General features: G+C 40.4%; 1 protein-coding gene across 1 annotated transcript in view; it reads right to left on the bottom strand.

The window, feature by feature from the left end:
- The window catches only part of ttc27 (tetratricopeptide repeat domain 27), a 149632-nt gene that overhangs the window by 62410 nt on the left and 69174 nt on the right, over nucleotides 1-18048 (bottom strand).

Raw genomic sequence — 18048 nt, 5'->3', positions numbered from 1 at the left:
CGGGCGTGCTGGAGGCTATCCCAGCCAGCTATCTTCGGGCGAGAGGCGGGGTACACCCTGAACTGGTCGGCAGCCAATTGCAGGGCACATATAAACAAACAACCATTCACACTCACATTCACAATTACAGGCAATTTAGAGTCTTCAATCAACCTACCATGCATGTTTTTGGGATGAGGGAGGAAACCGGAATACCTGGAGAAAAACCACACAGGCACAGGGAGAACATGAAAACTCCACACTGGCGGAGCCGGATTTGAAGCCTGGTCCTCAGAACTATGAGGCAGATGTGCTAACCAGTCGTCCACCGTGCCGCCAGCTACAATCATGTACTGTCAAATATTCTGATAACAGTGGGTCGTAGTAATGAATGAAATACATGACGTTTGATATGATTCCACACAATGATATCTCCCGCTTTTCCTCACTCGGGTCGCAGGCGTGCTGGAGCCTATACCAGCTGATTCTGGGTGAGAGGTGGTGGTGACCCTGAATTGGTCACCAGCCAATCGCAGGGCACATATAAACAAAACCATTTGCACTCACATTCACACCTATGGGCAATTTAGTGTCTTCAATTAACCTACAAAGCATGTTTTTGGGATTTGGGAGGAAACTCTGGCTGAGAAAGACTTTCTTATTCGATCTCAGTGCAGAATTTGATACAGTAGATGATAACATACTGTTGAACAGGTTGGAAACTTGGGTAGGACTCAGTAGAACTGTCCTGAAATGGTTCAGGTCCTATCTGCAAATGAGTTATTGTGTGACCATTGGACATTTTTTTCGAATGGCAATGACATATATGGTCCCTCAAGGGTCAGTTCTTGGACCCCTTTTGCTCGGCCTGTATGCTACCCTTGGGTCAAATGCTTCATAACTGTAATGTTGAGCAGTGGCCCCAAATGACTACAGTTCAATTTAGGTGTTGTGTCACTGTCTAAAACAAATAACTGGATGAACCAAAATTTCCTTCAATTAAACCCGAAAAAAACAGAGGTAATTGTTTTTGGCACTAAATAAAAGAGGATTGATCTGAGTAAATATACCTGTAGTAAACCAAAGACGAAGTCCAAAACCTTGGTGTGCTGATAGATTCCAATCTGATTTTCAGCAGTCATATCAAATCAATGACTAAAATAGCCTTTTACCAGCTGAAGAACATATCCAGAGTGAAGGGTTGCATGTTCCAAGCAGACCCGGAGAAGCCAATGCATGCTTTTATCTCTAGTAGACTTGAGTATTGTAATGGTATTCTGACTGGACTCGCCCAAAAGAGTATTAAACAGCTCACTCAGAACTCTGTAGCTCGGGTTCTGACCAGAACAAAGAGATCAGAGCACATTAATCCAGTTCTAAAGCCTCTACAATGGCTCTCTGGCAGCTTTAGAATAGACTTTAAAGTCTGCTGCAGGTCTTTAAATCACAAAATGGTATAGGTCCTGAATATGTTAAAGAAATGCTAATGGTATATCAACCCCGTAGGGCTCTGAGATCTACTTACTTACATATAATGGAGCACAGAATTCAAACTCAACATGGTGAAGCTGCACACAAATGGAACAAGTTGCCAACAGACGTGAAGTCAGCCCCAAATATGAGTGTTTTTAAGTCAAGGTTAAAACCTTTTATCTCATGCTTCTGATTGAGTATTTGTGAACATTTTCATTTTTTTTACGTTTAATTTTCTTTATGTTCTTTTAGTAATTTTAGAAGTCTTTTATTTTCCGTACTTTGTTTTTAACAGCCTTTTGTTTTTTGTTTCCAAATGCTTAGTTACCTTGTGTATGAAATGTGTGAATAAATAAAGCTAGCTGGCCATTAGTCACAGAAAATTCAGCTATTTCTTGTTTTGTGCTGCTCAGGCCACAACAATAACAGAATTGCTATGGGGCCATCTGGGGGCATCTTGATGCTGAAGTGAGTTGAACAGCTTAAAAAGGTATTCATTGGCGCCATCTCGTGGCATCAATAGGCAATCACAGTACAGTATAAACTTTTGAGGGGGGCGTCAATTAAGTTTTGGATTTTTTTGCTATTTGCGAGAGGGCTCTATCACTATCCCCATGAATGAAGTTTTGTTCACAGTTTTTTTTACAGACACTGAAGGAGAAAACAAATATTTTTTCTTTTTAGGGTATATTTGAAGTCAATTTTACACAGTTCCATAGCTTATAAAGGTTAAATTGCACGCAATTTCTTAAATGGTTCATGATGTTATCTTGGACCACATGCAGTTTTGGCCAGCGACTAAAAATGCGAGTGATTCAAAATTTGGAGCATAGTCACAGTGCAATAAGTCTGTCCTTTCAAACAACTTGGAAAAAACAATCAAGATTTACGAGACCAATTTTCTTTTGTAGTATGACAAGTTAGTTAACCAATAACAGATGAAAATGTTTGAAAATGTTTTTAACAATCTGGGTGTGGAATCCAAATGAAACCTTTGTGCTTTGGATTTTTGGACTCAAACTGATAAACTTTATTGTTTTTAGCAAATAATCAGTAACTTAGAATTTTATGGATGCTGGGACAGGTGGCAAAAAAGACTGAGAAAGTTGAGGACTTCTCATCAAACACCTGTTTGGAACATCCCACAGGGGAACAGGCTAATTGGGAACAGTTGGGTGCCATGACTGGGTATAAAAGGAGATTCCCTGAATTGCTAAGTCATTCACAAGCAAAGCTGGGGCGAGGTTCGCCTCTTTGTGAACAAGTGCGTGAGAAAATAGTCGAACAGTTTAAGGACAATGTTCCTCAACGTACAACTGCAAGTAATTCAGGGATTTCATCATCTACGGTCCATAATATCATCAAAAGGTTCAGAGAATCTGGAGAAATCACTGCAGGTAAGCGGCAAGGCCGAAAACCAACATTGAATGCCCGTGACCTTCGATCCCTCAGGAGGGACTGCATCAAAAACCGACATCAATGTGTAAAGGATATCACCACATGGGCTCAGGAACACTTCAGAAAACCAATGTAAGTAAATACAGTTTGGCGCGATATCCGTAACTGCAACTCAAAACTCTACTATGCAAAGCAAAAGCGATTTATCAAGAACACCCAGAAACGCCGCTGGCTTCTCTGGGCCCGAGCTCATCTAAGATGGACTGATGCAAAGTGGAAGTGTTCTGTGGTCCGACGAGTCGACATTTCAAATTGTTTTTGGGAATTGTGGACGAAGTGTCCTCCGGGCCAAAGAGGAAAAGAACCATCCGGACTGTTATGGAAGCAAAGTTCAAAAGCCAGTATCTGTGATGGTATGGGGGTGTGTTCGTGCCAATGGCATGGGTAACTTACACATCTGTGAAGGCCCCATTAATGCTGAAAGGTACATACAGGTTTTGGAGAAACATATGCTGCCATCCAAGCAACGTCTTTTTCATGGACGCCCCTGCTTATTTCAGCAAGACAATGCCAAACCACATTCTGCACGTGTTACAACAGCCTGGCTTTGTAGTAAAAGAGTGCAGGTACTAGACTGTCCTGCCTGCAGTCCAGACCCTTCTCCCATTGAAAATGTGTGGCGCATTATGAAGCGTAAAATACGACAACGGAGACCCCGGACTGTTGAACAGCTGAAGCTGTACATTAAGCAAGAATGGGAAAGAATTCCACCTACAAAGCTTCTACAATTAGTGTCCTCACTTCCCAAACGTTTATTGAATGTTGTTAAAAGAAAAGGTGATGTGACAGTGGTAAACATGACCCTGTCCCAGTTTTGGAACGTGTTACAGCCATAAAATTCTAAGTTAATGATTATTTGCTAAAAACAAAGTTTATCAGTTTTAACATTAAATATCTTGTCTTTGTAGTGTATTCAATTAAATATAGGTTGAACATGGTTTGCAAATCATTGTATTCTGTTTTTATTTATGTTTAACAACGTCCCAACTTTATTGGAATTGGGGTTGTACATGGAGGTGCTCGGGTCAGCTGCTATAATAGTTGTTTTCAAACCAGATAAAAACACCTGTGAATATTTGTCTATATGTGTGGCTCCACCATTTGTGTTCAAATATCCGTTACCTAAAGGGTTACTGTATACTGTACACAGATGCTATTCATTAGCCGTCTATGGCTTTTTGCATTGTTTGTTAGTGTTATGCTAAGCAAACTTTGTTAGCTAAAGCTGTGTTTATTTTAAATATACGTGCAATTATCTAAAATGTTTTCTTTTTAAAATAATCCTGTTGAACCATAAGTCAGAAGCAATGCCTGATTTTCATTTTTTAATTATCATGAAATCTTTATTTATTATTACTTTTGTCAGATTCAAGTCATTTCTGTGACCACTGTGGGTTTTTGTTTCATTAACAGAGGGGTACCAACTGTTTTGCCCACGTGTGGATGTATATAAATTTTGCGAACGAATGCATTTCCTGATCTTTACTGTTAAATATTTGTTTTCTTTGTGCTTTGGCAGTTATTTTAATGGTGGTCAAGTGGTGGAGTGTTGCCTTGCAAGAAGACCAAGCCCACCTTATTCCCGTAAAGTCTAAACTTGCAATGTCACCAATTGTTTGCCATTTCAGTGTGTTTCATAGATGTGCTTCTCATCCACAACTTTCTACCTAGGTGATGATGGCTACACTGTTAGTTACAATTCCTTGCAAAGTAACTACTGCTGTTTTGGATGACAAATGACACACTGGCACCTCCAGTTGTCCCCCAGACAGGACGACGACAGAGGTCTGTCATTGGTGAAGACAGCCAGACATGTGACAACCATCTAACCAGCCTGCAGATTCCTGGATCTACATGTAGACTGGGAAGATGCCTGCTCACAGAGCCAGCAACATTCCTGTCACACATGGTTACCATACAATGTATGCTGCCACCTGATGATGACAGGAAAGGATGACGAGAAAACAGGCCAAATACTCTCTTTTTTTTTCACAACAACGGCCTATTTAATTTAGTCTGTGGCAAGTAAACTGTAGTGTGTGTGTGTGTGTGCAGCATGCATGTTTGGGATTTTTATTTCCCGAACACACAGGCCCTCTCACTTGCTTCAAATTTGAAGAACGCAGTGCTGATGCGTAACAGTTTTTGTTTGGTTGGTTTTTCGAATGCATTTGCAAACTTGTAAATAAAAATGTGGTAAAATAGGAATTGTATATTTTGAATGGTACTGTAAATATGCAGTGGGTATAAGTCTACACACGCCTATTTTAATGCAAGTTTTTTTGTGACGTAAAAAAAAAAAAGAAAAAAAGACCATGATAAAAAATGTTTACAATAATCTGGTTGCATAAATATGCACACCCTCAAACTAATACTTTTATTCTAAAATATTTTTTGTGGGCGGGGGATTCAATTGAGTTGTACAGGTTTAGGTCAATAGTAATTAATAATAGAAGTTTTGAAATGATTTATATTGGTAATTTTTTATATCACAGAAACCTGCCATTTTAACAGTGGTGTAGACTTTTTATATCCACTCAAATTCCAAATTATGGCATGTCATGTTCAAGATTACTCATAGTCTCAATGCTGAATAGCATTCAAAAAAATTGTCTTTATTTGGCCAATTTTCACCATCACTCCTTCCATATTTCGCCACCTATTCAAACCCATCCATTCATCCATCCATTTTTTAAACCAGTCATCCTCACTAGGGTCGCGGGCGTGCTGGTGCCTATCGCAGCTGACTCTGGGTGAGAGGCGTGGTACACCCTGAACTGGTCGCCAGCCAATTACGGAGAAATATTTATCAAGGGTTGCCATGTAAGTCGCTGCCGGGCCCACTGGGAGAAATTTAGGGCTCAAAGTCTTGCACAGGGACAAGTTCAACAACAGTCAAAGGCAGGTTTTGAACCACTGACTCTTTAGTCATTCGTTGACCTGCTCTTCCAACTGAGCCACAGTAACTCCCGATTCAAACCATCCATCCATTTTCCGAACAGCTTATCCTCACTAGGGATAGGGAGCTATCCCAGCTCACTGCAGGCAAGAGGCGGGGTACACCCTGAACTGGTTGTCACCCAATCGCACGGGCACATATAAACAAACAACCATTTGCACTCACATTCACGGCATTGTATATGCCACAGTATTGTTGTATTGCCTGTTTGTATGTGGTTATCAGCATTTGTGTACCAATATTATTTTGAGAGATAAGTACCGCAAGTTCAATGCTAATTTTCGGTAGCTCGTCAAGTGTTTTTCATTCATTGTCTGTTAGCTTTGAGCTAGCAATTTATTTTTAACAAAAACGAGAAAGAAATTAAGCCTGTGATATATTAGAACATTCAATAGGTGTAACTCTTTTATGTGTGTTTAGTTTTACTGTGAACTTCAACTGAAGTGTCTATAAATGACTTTAGGCAAGCAACATTCACTCTTACTCCTTGCTACTATGCTAGCACCTTAGCAACCTGTCACGTGGGGTCTGCATACCGTCTGGGTGCTGCTGGATAGAAGTGCTGGAGTAGAGCATGGAATGAACTGCTTTTGTAAGGGGGGTAAAATCTTTTACAGTAGATCTAGTCCGAGCCTTTTTTTTTTTGGTTGACGTCGGTCCGATTTCCTATTTTATTTAACACGTCACCATTTTTCCCACTAAATATACCGGGACTTCCAAAGGTGCTATGGAACTGAAAATTTCACCACGTTGGGAAGAACCCAAGGTAATCCATACATACAAAGAAAGTAGACCAAATAAGATCAGAAATTAAGTTGTGTGTAAAAATGTGAAATGACACAGGGAAAAAGTATTGAATACATGAAGAAAGGGAGGTGCAAAAGGGCATGGAAAGCCAAGACAACACCTAAAACCTATCAATTATCGAACAACAATCCGGCCCCTTGTCAGTGCAAATATTACATTGTTCAGTCCTAATTGCTGGCTGACAAAAAGGTCTCATTGCCAAGGTGTGAGTCAAGACACAACTTATGATGGGAGAGAGCTGAGCGCTGTCTCAAGACCATCGCAAACTAATTGTTGCAAAACATAACAATGGCATTGGTTACAGGCGCATATCTAAGCTTCTGAATGTTCCAGTGAGCACGGTTGGGGCCATAATACGTAAGTGAAAAGCGAATCATACCACCATAAATTCTCGTCGATCAGGTGCTGCTCGCAAGATTTCTGACAGAGGAGTGCAAAGAATAATCAGAACAGTTGTCCAAGAGCCAAGGGCCGCCTTCAAAAAGACCTGGAATTTGCAGGTACTGTTGTACAAGGAAAACAGTGAGTAATGTACTCCACCACCATGGCCTGTATGCAGGCTCATCACGCAAGACCCCATTGCGGGGGAAAAAAAAAAAAGCATGTCAAAGCCCATTTAAAGTTTGCTGAACAACATTTGGACGAGCCAGTTAAATACTGAGAGAATATAGTCTGGTCGGATGAGAGCAAAATTTAACTGTTTGGATGCCATAATGCACACCACGTTTGGAGGAGAAATGGCACTGCACATCACTCAAAAAACACCATACTAACAGTGAAGTTCGGAGGTGAAAACATGATGGTGTGGGGCTTCTTTTCAGCAAATGGAACTTGTAAACTTCACATTATTGAAGGAAGAATGAATGGGAAAATGTACCAAGACATTCTTGACAAAAAATCTGCTGCCATCTATGAGGATGATGAAAATGAAACAAGGGTCAAAATCACACCAGAGCAATGCATGCGACTAGTTTCTCCATACAGGAGCCGTCTTGAACCTGTAATTGCAAACAAAGGCTTTTGTAAAAAGTATTAAATATCAGTTGGCGTGTTGAATACTTTTTCGTGTCATTTCACATTATTACACACAACTTAATTTTTGATCTTATTTGTTCTACTTTCTTTGTATGTATGGATTACTTGGGTTGTTCCCAACATCTGGTGAATTTTTTATGTGAACAGCACCTTTGGAAATTTACTTAATGAGAAAAATGGGAACGTGTTAAACACTTATTCAGTCGCTGTATAAACAAACAACCATTCACACTCGCTTTCATACCTACGGACAATTTAGAGTATTCAATTAACCTTCTTGGCATGTTTTGGGGATTTGGGAGGAAACCGGAGGACCCAGAGAAAACCCACACAGGCACTGTGAGAACAGGCAAACTCCAAACAGGTGCAGCCGGATTTGAACCCAGGACCTCAGAACTGTGAGGCAGATTTGCTAACCAGTCGTCCGACCTGCCACACCTATTGAAACCGTTCCAACTTATTCACCTCATTCATGATATCCTGGGAACTATTTTCAAAATTCCCAAAATTCCTGCTTTCCTCACAGTTCTATATTTTTGATGAAAATAATAGCCATTATGCCCGATGACAGCTGGGATAGGCTCCAGCACGCCCGCGACCCTAGTGAGGAGAAGCGGCTGAGAAAATGGATGGATGGGATAATAGCCATTAAAATGAATGCCAAGATTTTCAAAAATTCTTCCATATTTCACTACTTCAACTGATACAAATCATCCCAACTTCAAACTGTTCAGCTCATTGAGGACAGCTTAAAAACACATTTTCGCCAGTCCAAAAAATTCCTTGTTATTCCACTTTTCCATTACAACATTCCCATATCAATGCAGACATTCAACATACAGTATTTACCATCTCCTTCTACATTTCTCAACTAAGTCAAACTATTCCAACTTCAAAATGTAAATCCCATTCAGGACATCTTGGGAACTATTTATCATCGTCTCAAAATTTCCACGTTTTATTATTGTTTTCTATGACATTCACAACATTATTACATACTGTGTTTACCTCCTTTCGACCGAACTAAACCATTCTAACATCAATCTGTTCAGCTCATTCAGCACAAAGACAACACAATTTATAACATTTCCCAAATTTCCACAGTTCCACATTAAAATTCCCAAATTCACAGATACCTGTATTTTACATATTTAACAACTTATTCCACATATCTTGACCCATTCAAACCAACGCAACGTTAAACTATTCAGTTCATTCAAGATATCTCGAAGTATTGGGATCATTCGCAAAATTCTGATGTTTTTCCATTATAATTCCCAAATTAAGAAATATTTTATATATTTACCATTTACCACCCTCTTCCACATTTCTTGACTGAATCAAACTTCAAACTGTTCATTCAGCTCATTGAGGAGATCTTGGGAACTATTTTCCACATTTCCAAAATTCCCCAAGGCGTTACAATAAAATTCCCAAATGAAGCGATATTTTAAACAAACAGTTCTTAAGAGTGGGGGGGGGGGGGGGGAATTGCAAAAATAGAAAATAATCATTTGGTCTGGGACACAAATGTCACAAGTAACTAACAAAAATTTAAATGAAATATTAAAATGAGAGAATTTTCTTTGTGTGGCGTCAGAGGCAACAGAATGATTTGGCATCCAACGATTCCAGCTGGATCTGTTAACCTGCTGTTTTTCAATTTTAATTTCCTGTCTTGACAGGCACTCTTATCAGCCTGGACAGACTCAGGATCGTCAACCGAATGAGCCAAGTGAGCTATCGGATTACTTTGTTGAGATGTCTCCAGACGAACGGTCTGTCTCCAAGTAAGATCTGCTGAATTAAAGAGTCAGGCTCATCTTCCAACGTTTATCAGTTCCAGTTTAGTTTTAAATGATGGAAGTTGAGTGTCCCTGACACTGAAGTGGCAAGTGGGATAATAACTTGAAGACATCAGGAACACCTCATCACGCCAAGATGACCTCACAGTGACCAGAGTCTGGTGACAACGAATTAATGGCCCTTGCAGCTGCTGTAAATATAAACGCCTCTATCCACACTTGAACAGAAATTACAGTGGAACCGCTAAATGCAAACACAATCTGTTACAGGATGGTGAACCATTTGCTCAGCTTTCAAATTATAATAATAATAAAAAAAATTATAGGAAATAATGGCAGGAGAAAAGAAAAATTCCAGGGTCAAATTGTGTGATGCCATTCATAACTCTGGTATGAACTGAAAGTTTAGTGTAACTTTACAGGGGGGAAAAAACACTAAATACAATAAAACCCTGGACTAAAAAAGGGAGTGGTGGCACAGTGTACGACTGGTTAGAGCATCTGCCTCACAGTTCTGAGGACTGGGGTTCAATCCCCGGTCCCGCCTGTGTGGAGTTTCCATGTTCTCCCCGTGCCTCCGTGGGTTTTCTCCGGGCACTCCAGTTTCCTCCCACATCCCAAAAATATGCATGGTAGGTTTATTGAAGACTCTAAAATTGCCCGTAGGTGTGAATGTGAGTGTGAATGGTTGGTTGTTCATATGTGCCCTGCGATTGGCTGTCGACCAGTTCAGGGTGTACCCCGCCTCTGCCCGATGATAGCTGGGATAGGCTCCAGCACCCCCGCGACCCTAGTGAGGATAAGCGGCTCAGAAAATGGATGGATGGATGGATAAAAAAGCGAGTATTCTCATACTACATTGGGGTTTCCCAATCCAATCTTTGAGATAGGAAATCGGACCGATGTCAGCAAAAAAACAAGGCTCGGACTAGATCTACTGTAACAGCTCCGATTTTACCATTATTACAAAAGCAGTTCATTCCATGCTCCGCTCTAGCACTTCTATCCAGCAGCACCCAGACAGAATGCAGACCCCACGTGACAGGTTGCTAAGGTGCTAGCATAGTAGCAGGGAGTAAGAGTGAATGTTGGTTGCCTAAAGTAAGACACTTCAAGTTGATGTTCACAGTAAAATGAAACGCACACAAAAGAGTTACACCTATTGAATGTTTTAATATATCACAGGCTTAATTTCTCTCTCGTTTTTGTTACAAATAAATTGCTAGCTCAAAGCTAACACACAATGAATGAAAAACACTATTGACGAGCTACCGAAAATTAGCATTGAACCCGCGGCACTTATCTCTCAAAATAATATTGGTACACAAATGCTGATAACCACATACAAACAGGCAATACAACAATACTGTCAGGCATATACAGTGCCGTGACAAAGTATTGGTCCCCTTCTCAAATTCTTATATTTTTGTAGTTTCCCTACTTTAAGATCATCAAACAAATGTAAATATGAGACAAATATAACCCAAGTGAACTTAAACTGCTGTTTTTAAATAGCGATTTCATTTATTAAGGGAAAAAATAATAATTCTAAGTTACCTCGCCTTGTGTGAAAAAGTAATGCTTCCTAAACCTCAGCAGCAACAACCAAAATCAAGCGTTTACATTCCGCCTCAAGCTAACACGAATGCCGCACTGCTAATGCTCGCTGAACAAGTAAACGAAATTGAAAAAAAAAAAAACACACAGACTCATCCCTCAATATTCTCGGGGACTTCAACAAAGCTAAACTCCACCACGAACTCCCTAAATACAAGCAGCACATCGACTGTCCTACCAGGGAAAATAACATTTTGGACCACTGCTACACTACAGTAAATAACACATACCGTGCCATACATCGTGCAGCCCTGGGTTCGTCTGATCACTGCTTAATTCATTTAATACCAACATACAGGCAAAAACGTAAATCCGCGAAGCCTCCAGTAAAAACAGTGAAAAAGTGGACCAATGAGGCAAAGCTAGAACTTCAAAGCTATTTAGACTGCACAGACTGGAGTGTCTTTGAAAATTCAGCTGGCAGCCTGGATGAATATACGGACACTGTCACATCCTATATTAGTTTCTGTGAAGATGTGTGTGTACCAACAAAGTCATTTCGCACATTCAATAACAACAACCCGTGGTTCACTGCCAAACTTAACCAACTTCACCAAGCTAAGGAACACACATATCGTAGCGGGTACAGGGCCCACTAGAAACTAGCTGACTAAAGAAATTAACATTGCAAAGAGAAACTATGCAGCAAAGTTGGAAAAACAGTTTAGCGCTAACGACTCCAAATCAGTCTGGCATGCATTACAATCACTAACCAATTACAAGCGACGATCCCCCCAAGCTGAGAACAATAGCAGACGAGCCGACGACTTAAACAGTTTCTACTGCAGATTTGAAAAGGACACTTTCACACCCCAAGCCCACCCAGCCACACCACAATCACACCTCTGACTTCTCCGTTGGCCAACCACGGACAGGATGTGAGACGTATCTTCCAACAACAAAAGATCAACAAAGTGGCGGGTCCAGACTTTGTGTCCCCATCCTGCCTCAAAGTCTGCGCAGACCAGCTCGCGCCAGTCTTCACACAGATCTTCAATAGATCTCTGGAACTGTGCGAAGTACCATCCTGTTTCAAATGCTCCACCATCATCCCAGTCACCAAGAAACCTTCAATCTTGGGTCTGAATTTCTACAGGCCTGTCGCCTTGACATATGTGGTCATGAAGTCCTTTGAACGCCTCGTGTTGTACCACCTCAAGAGCGTCACAGGTCCCCTGCTGGACCCCCTGCAGTTTGCCTACTGAGCAAACAGGTAGGCGGATGATGCAGTCAACATGGGACTGCACTTCATCCTAGAACAACACGACAGCGCGGGGAATTACGCGAGGATCCTGTTCGTGGACTTTAGCTCTGCGTTCAACACCATCATCCCTGAACTCCTTTCCTCCGAAATTCTGCAGCTCAGTGTCTTGCCTACCATGTGACAGTGGATTTACAGCTTTCTGACGGGCAGGACACAGCAGGTGAGGCTGGGGGAGGCCACCTCATCCACACGCAGCATCAGGACCGGGACGCCCCAAGGTTGTGTCCTCTCTCCGCTGCTCTTCTCTCTCTACACCAACAACTGCACCTCAACGCACCCGGCTGTCAAACTCCTGAAGTTGGCAGATGACACCACAGAGTCATCGGCCTCATCAAAGACGAGTCTGCATATCGACAGGAAGTGGAGCGGCTGGAGCTGTGGTGCGGCCGATACAACCTGGTGCTGAACACGCTCATGACTGCGGAGATTATTGTGGACTTCAGGAGGCATCCTTCGCCACAGCTGCCCCTTACGCTGTCCAGCTGCCTTGTGTCAACCGTCGAGACCTTCAAGTTTCTGGGAACTACAGTCTCTCAGGACCTGAAGTGGGCGATCAACATAAACTCCATCCTCAAAAAGGCCCAGCAGAGGATGTACTTCCTGCGGCTACTGAGGAAGCACGGCCTGCCACAGGAGCTGTTGAGGCAGTTCTACACAGCGGTCATCGAACCAGTCCTGTGTTCTTCCGTCACAGTCTGGTTTGGTGCTGCTACACAAAAGGACAAACTCCGACTGCAATCAAAACTGCTGAAAAGATTGTCGGTACCCCCCTACCCATCCTTGAGGACTTGCATGCTGCCAAAACTAAGACAAGAGCATGCAAAATCCTCTTGGACCCTCCACATCCTGGTCACCAGCTCTTCCAGCTCCTTCCCTCAGGTAGGCACTACCAAAGAAAGGAAACTAAAACTAGCAGACATTCCAACAGCTTCTTCCCTCTTGCCATCAACTTCTTAAACAGATAACTTACAATTCCATTGCAACATGCTGCCAATTTTTTGTCTTGAGTTGTTGTCACATTTCTGTCGGGCCACTTATACATTACCCGTGCACTCACTGTAGTAGTCTCACGACGCTGCACTATTTGCATATCTGTTGTTGACCAATACTGGCCACTCATGCTAGAGTAGCATCTGCACCACTTGCACACTGACTGAGGAGTATCTGCAACATTTGCACAATCAACATTGTCCCAGACTATCGCACTACTAGTCACTTTAAACTGCATACATTCCTTGAAGTCTCGGCGCCCTTTGCACAATGGTCATTGCACCAGACTATTGCTATATTAGTCATTCAAACTGCTCTAATTGCTAGAGGACTCTGCATCTTTTTGCACAATTGTCAAAATAAATAAATTATATATATATATATATATATATATTTATTGTACTAGCATTACCAGATTACTTGCAACCTTTTATCGCTCAGTGTCTCAATGTCTGTATGTTTCAAAAGTATTCTCTGTCAATTGACTGTCTGTTGTCGTACTAGAGTGTCTCCAACTACCGGAGACAAATTCCTTGTGTGTTTTTTGGACATACTTGGCAAAATAAATATGATTCTGATTCTATAACTGGAAATTAGTCTATCACATCTCTGTGGAGATATTCTGGCCCACTCTTGCAGAATTGCTTGAATTCAGCAAAAATGGACGGTTTTCAACCATGAACAGCCTTTTTAAGGTCATTCCACTGTATCGGATTCAAGTCTGATTCAAGTTTGACTAGGCCCCTCCAAAACCTTCACTGTATTGTCTGTAACCTACATAAAATATTTTTGTTTCATTAAATTGTTTGGTAAACCAAATGAACTTGCCAAGTCTCAATTATTACACATTTCAGGACAGGGTTCAGTCTCATAGTACCCGTCATGTTATTGAACCAGTTCAAGTGAAAATTAAAGTTTTATGGAAGTCACCAGCAACTTGATGCTCTTTACTGCAAGGGCAATAAAATATTCAAGATTAAAATACCTGTGAGAGCAATTTAGCAAAGCAGCTGTATAAACATGTTCAGACGTACCATTTTCAACAGGGTGGTCCACAGAGAGTTATGAAATAGGCAGCTTGTCACCGCTCAACCAGCAGCAGCGAGAGGAGCAGAGAAGACAAGACCGAATCTTCGTCTTTTTCATTCATTGATTACTTCAATAACAATTTTGAAAAAAATACATGTTAAACATTTTATTTTAACATGGTTTAACATTTGTCATCTGCAATATTCAATAATTCAAAACTAGAATCAAAACTTAATTGCCAAGCTGGATGAAAGACTCTAAAATCTAGTAAGAGTTATGTAGGCCAAATGACAGACCCGATGAGACTACACAGAGACAAAAGCATCTGAATAAAACATTTGATCTTCCACATTTACTGTAAATTGTGGCCCAATTGCCTAAACTGGATCAGAGATTAAATATTTGAATTTACAGTCTTTGACCAGCCATTGCAAAGTCTTTATGAAGTCAAAATAGAACAAGACATGCATTGCTTATTTTGATTCGTACGTAAGTGGACAAGAACAATGACTTTGGTCCTCAGTGCTGCCAACTTGGCAGCGTTGTCGATGTATTTAGCCACGTTTCCAACCCCTGTAGCAAGTTTTTTTTTTTATTGACTAATGACAATGCCAACAGTGATCCTCAGGTGAGCAACATTCTGATTTCCTGCGTGGTGGACAGAAGAAGGGGATTTTCCCACATAATGACTTGGAAGTCACATCTTGGATGGGCTAATATAAGGGGTCGGCGTTTATAATGGCAGCATCATTTAAAAACGTAGAAAATTTGATGCACACTAGACAAGTTTTTTGTGAATGTTGATTAAACAGTGATAATAATATGTACATGTAATTTTATGACTAATAATTTTATTGACTAATTATAACACTCTTTACAAGCAGCAAAAAACAATATTTACTGCGGTGTGAAAGTGTTTGCCCCCTTCCTGATTTTTTTATTTTTTTTTTGCATGCTTATCACACTTAAATGTTTCCCATCATCAAACAAATAGAATTATTAGTCAAAGACAACAAGTAAATGCAAAATGCACTTTTTAACAGAAAGTTTTTATTATTACGGGAGAAAAAAAGATCCAAACCTACATGGGCCTGTGTGAAAAAGTGATTGCCATCCTTGGCAGCAACAACTGCAATCAAGCGTTTGTGATAACTTGCAATGGGTCTCTTAGAGCACTGTGGAGGAATTTTGGCCCACTTATCGTTGCAGAATTGTTGTAATTCACTCACAATGGAGGGTTTTCGAACATGAACCAACTTTTTGAGGTCATGCCATAGCATCTCAATAGGATTCAGGTCAGGACTTTGACAAGGCCACTCAAAACTCTTCATTTGTTTTTCTTCTGCCATTCAGAGGTGAATTTTCTGGTGTGTTTTGGATCATTGTCCTGCTGCAGAGCCCAAGTTCGTTTCCCAAAAGTCTTGGGGATCATCAAGATCAAGGTCTACTTCGCTTTGTCAGGCAGGTCCTATTTAAGTGATTTGCTGATTGAGAACAGGTGTGGTATGATAAACCACGGTCATCTTTTAATGGGGAGGGGGTGGGGGAAATCACTTTTTCACACAGGGCAATGTAGGTTTGGATTTTCTTTCTCCCTTAAGAATTAAAACCATTTAAAAACTGCATTTTGTGTGTACTTGTGTTGTCTTTGAATAATATTTCAATTTGTTTGATGATGATTTAAGTATGACAAACATGCAAAAAAATAAGAAATCAGGAATGGAGCAAACACTTGTTCACACTACTGTATATAACTACATTAAATTAGAATGGAACACAATTTAAGTAAGCACGTGATTTCAATTTCTCACTTAAGGGACTCACCCTTTGGAAAATGAATTGCCGTACCATGCTCAATACAATACATATTGTTCAAATATAAATAATTGTGTTTATCCGAAATCCGAATACAATTAAAATCTACAAACCCCAATTCCAATAAAGTTGGGACGTTGTGGAAAACTAATAATAGAATAAAAATTTACAAATCTTTTTCAACCTATTTTCAATTGAAGACACTACAAAGACAAGATCTTTAATGTTCTAGTGGTAAACTTTTTTTGTTCTTTCTCTCAAATTGTCCCTCATTTAGAATTTGATGCCTTCAACACATTCCAAAAAAGCTGGGACAGGTACATTTTTACCACTGTGTTATCAGTGGTTCTCAATTGTTGTCAACCAGGGACCCGCAGGGATTGTTGCCAAGTCGCAACCCACCTTCACAGAAGTTAGGAACAATAGAGATTTTTGGGGGGTTTAAAAATGGCCTCTAAGCACACATGTAGAGTATATTATGATTTTAAATGTCATTTCAAATGAGTTGCTGAACCATCAAAGGCGTATTGCTTGACATGACATCTGCCATCCAAAAGCTGAGCTTAAGTGTATTTGTTTACAGAGAAAACTAGTGACTAGATAACATGAAAGTAACATTTCTTGTCGCTTTCCTATTATGTTCTGCATGGGAGCTTTGTACACCTCTGTACTGTAGTGGAAAAATCAGAACAGGAATACAATTTTTTTTACCAGCTGTCTGCGACCTACTTTCGGGTCCTGACCGACCAGTTCACTTTTTTACATAATCTTTCCTTTTCACAACACTCAATAAGCGTTTGGGAATGGAGGACACTAGTTGTTGAAGCTTTTTACTGGATGTGGAATTCTTTCCCATTCTCGTTTGATGTACAACTTCAGTGTTGAGCAACTGTCTGTGGTCTCCGTTGTTGTATTTTGCGCTTCATAATGTGCCACACATTTTCAATAGGAGACAGGTATGGACTGCTGGCAAGCCAGTTAAGTACTCACACTTTTACTATGAAGCCACGCTGTTGTAAAAATTGCAGAATGTGGCATGCACCTTTCAGCCTTCAGGGTGTATTCAAAAATGTGCAAGTTGCCCATGCCACTAACACACCCCCATACCATCACAGATTCTGGCTTTTGAACGTTGCGATGATGACAATCCGAATGTTCCTTTCCCTCTTTGGCACGGAGGACACGACATCCATGTTTATCAAAACAATTTGAAATGTGAACTCGTGAAACCACAACACACATTTCCATTTTGCGTGAACCCATCTCAGATGATCTCGGGTCCAGAGAAGCCGGCAGCGTTTCTGGGTGTTTGAAATACGGCTTACGCTTTGCATGGTACAGTTTTAACTGGCATTTGTCGATGTAGTTAACTGTGTTAACAGACAGTGGTTTGCTGAAGTGTTTCTGAGCCCACGTAGCAATGTCCTTTCCACAATTATGTTTTTTTTTTTAAATAAATTTTAATTTTATGAACAAGTGTCAAATAGGGAAAAAAGGCAGTGGTATTGCTGTTCTTTTTAAGTTATTATTTCAGTGTAAAGAAATTATACTGGGTGATTTTAGCTCTTTTGAATATCTCTGTTTTTAGTTAAAGGTGACCCAAAGGTTATTGTTTTAATAATTTATAGACCTCCAAGATACAATAGAAAATTTATGGAGGACTTTTCAGAACTGCTGTCAGTTATTTGTACTGACTACAACTATTTTGTCATAACGGGAGACTTTAACATTCATGTTGACAATAACATGGGGAAAAAAAATCTAAAGAACTCTCTGCTATACAAGACACATTTGACCACTCTCAACATATTAAGAGT

Source organism: Phyllopteryx taeniolatus, chromosome 11 (genome assembly GCF_024500385.1).
Source record: "Phyllopteryx taeniolatus isolate TA_2022b chromosome 11, UOR_Ptae_1.2, whole genome shotgun sequence".
Lineage (NCBI taxonomy): Eukaryota > Metazoa > Chordata > Actinopteri > Syngnathiformes > Syngnathidae > Phyllopteryx > Phyllopteryx taeniolatus.
The sequence above is the reverse complement of the archived record's forward strand: the minus strand, read 5'-3'. Positions and strand labels throughout refer to the sequence as shown.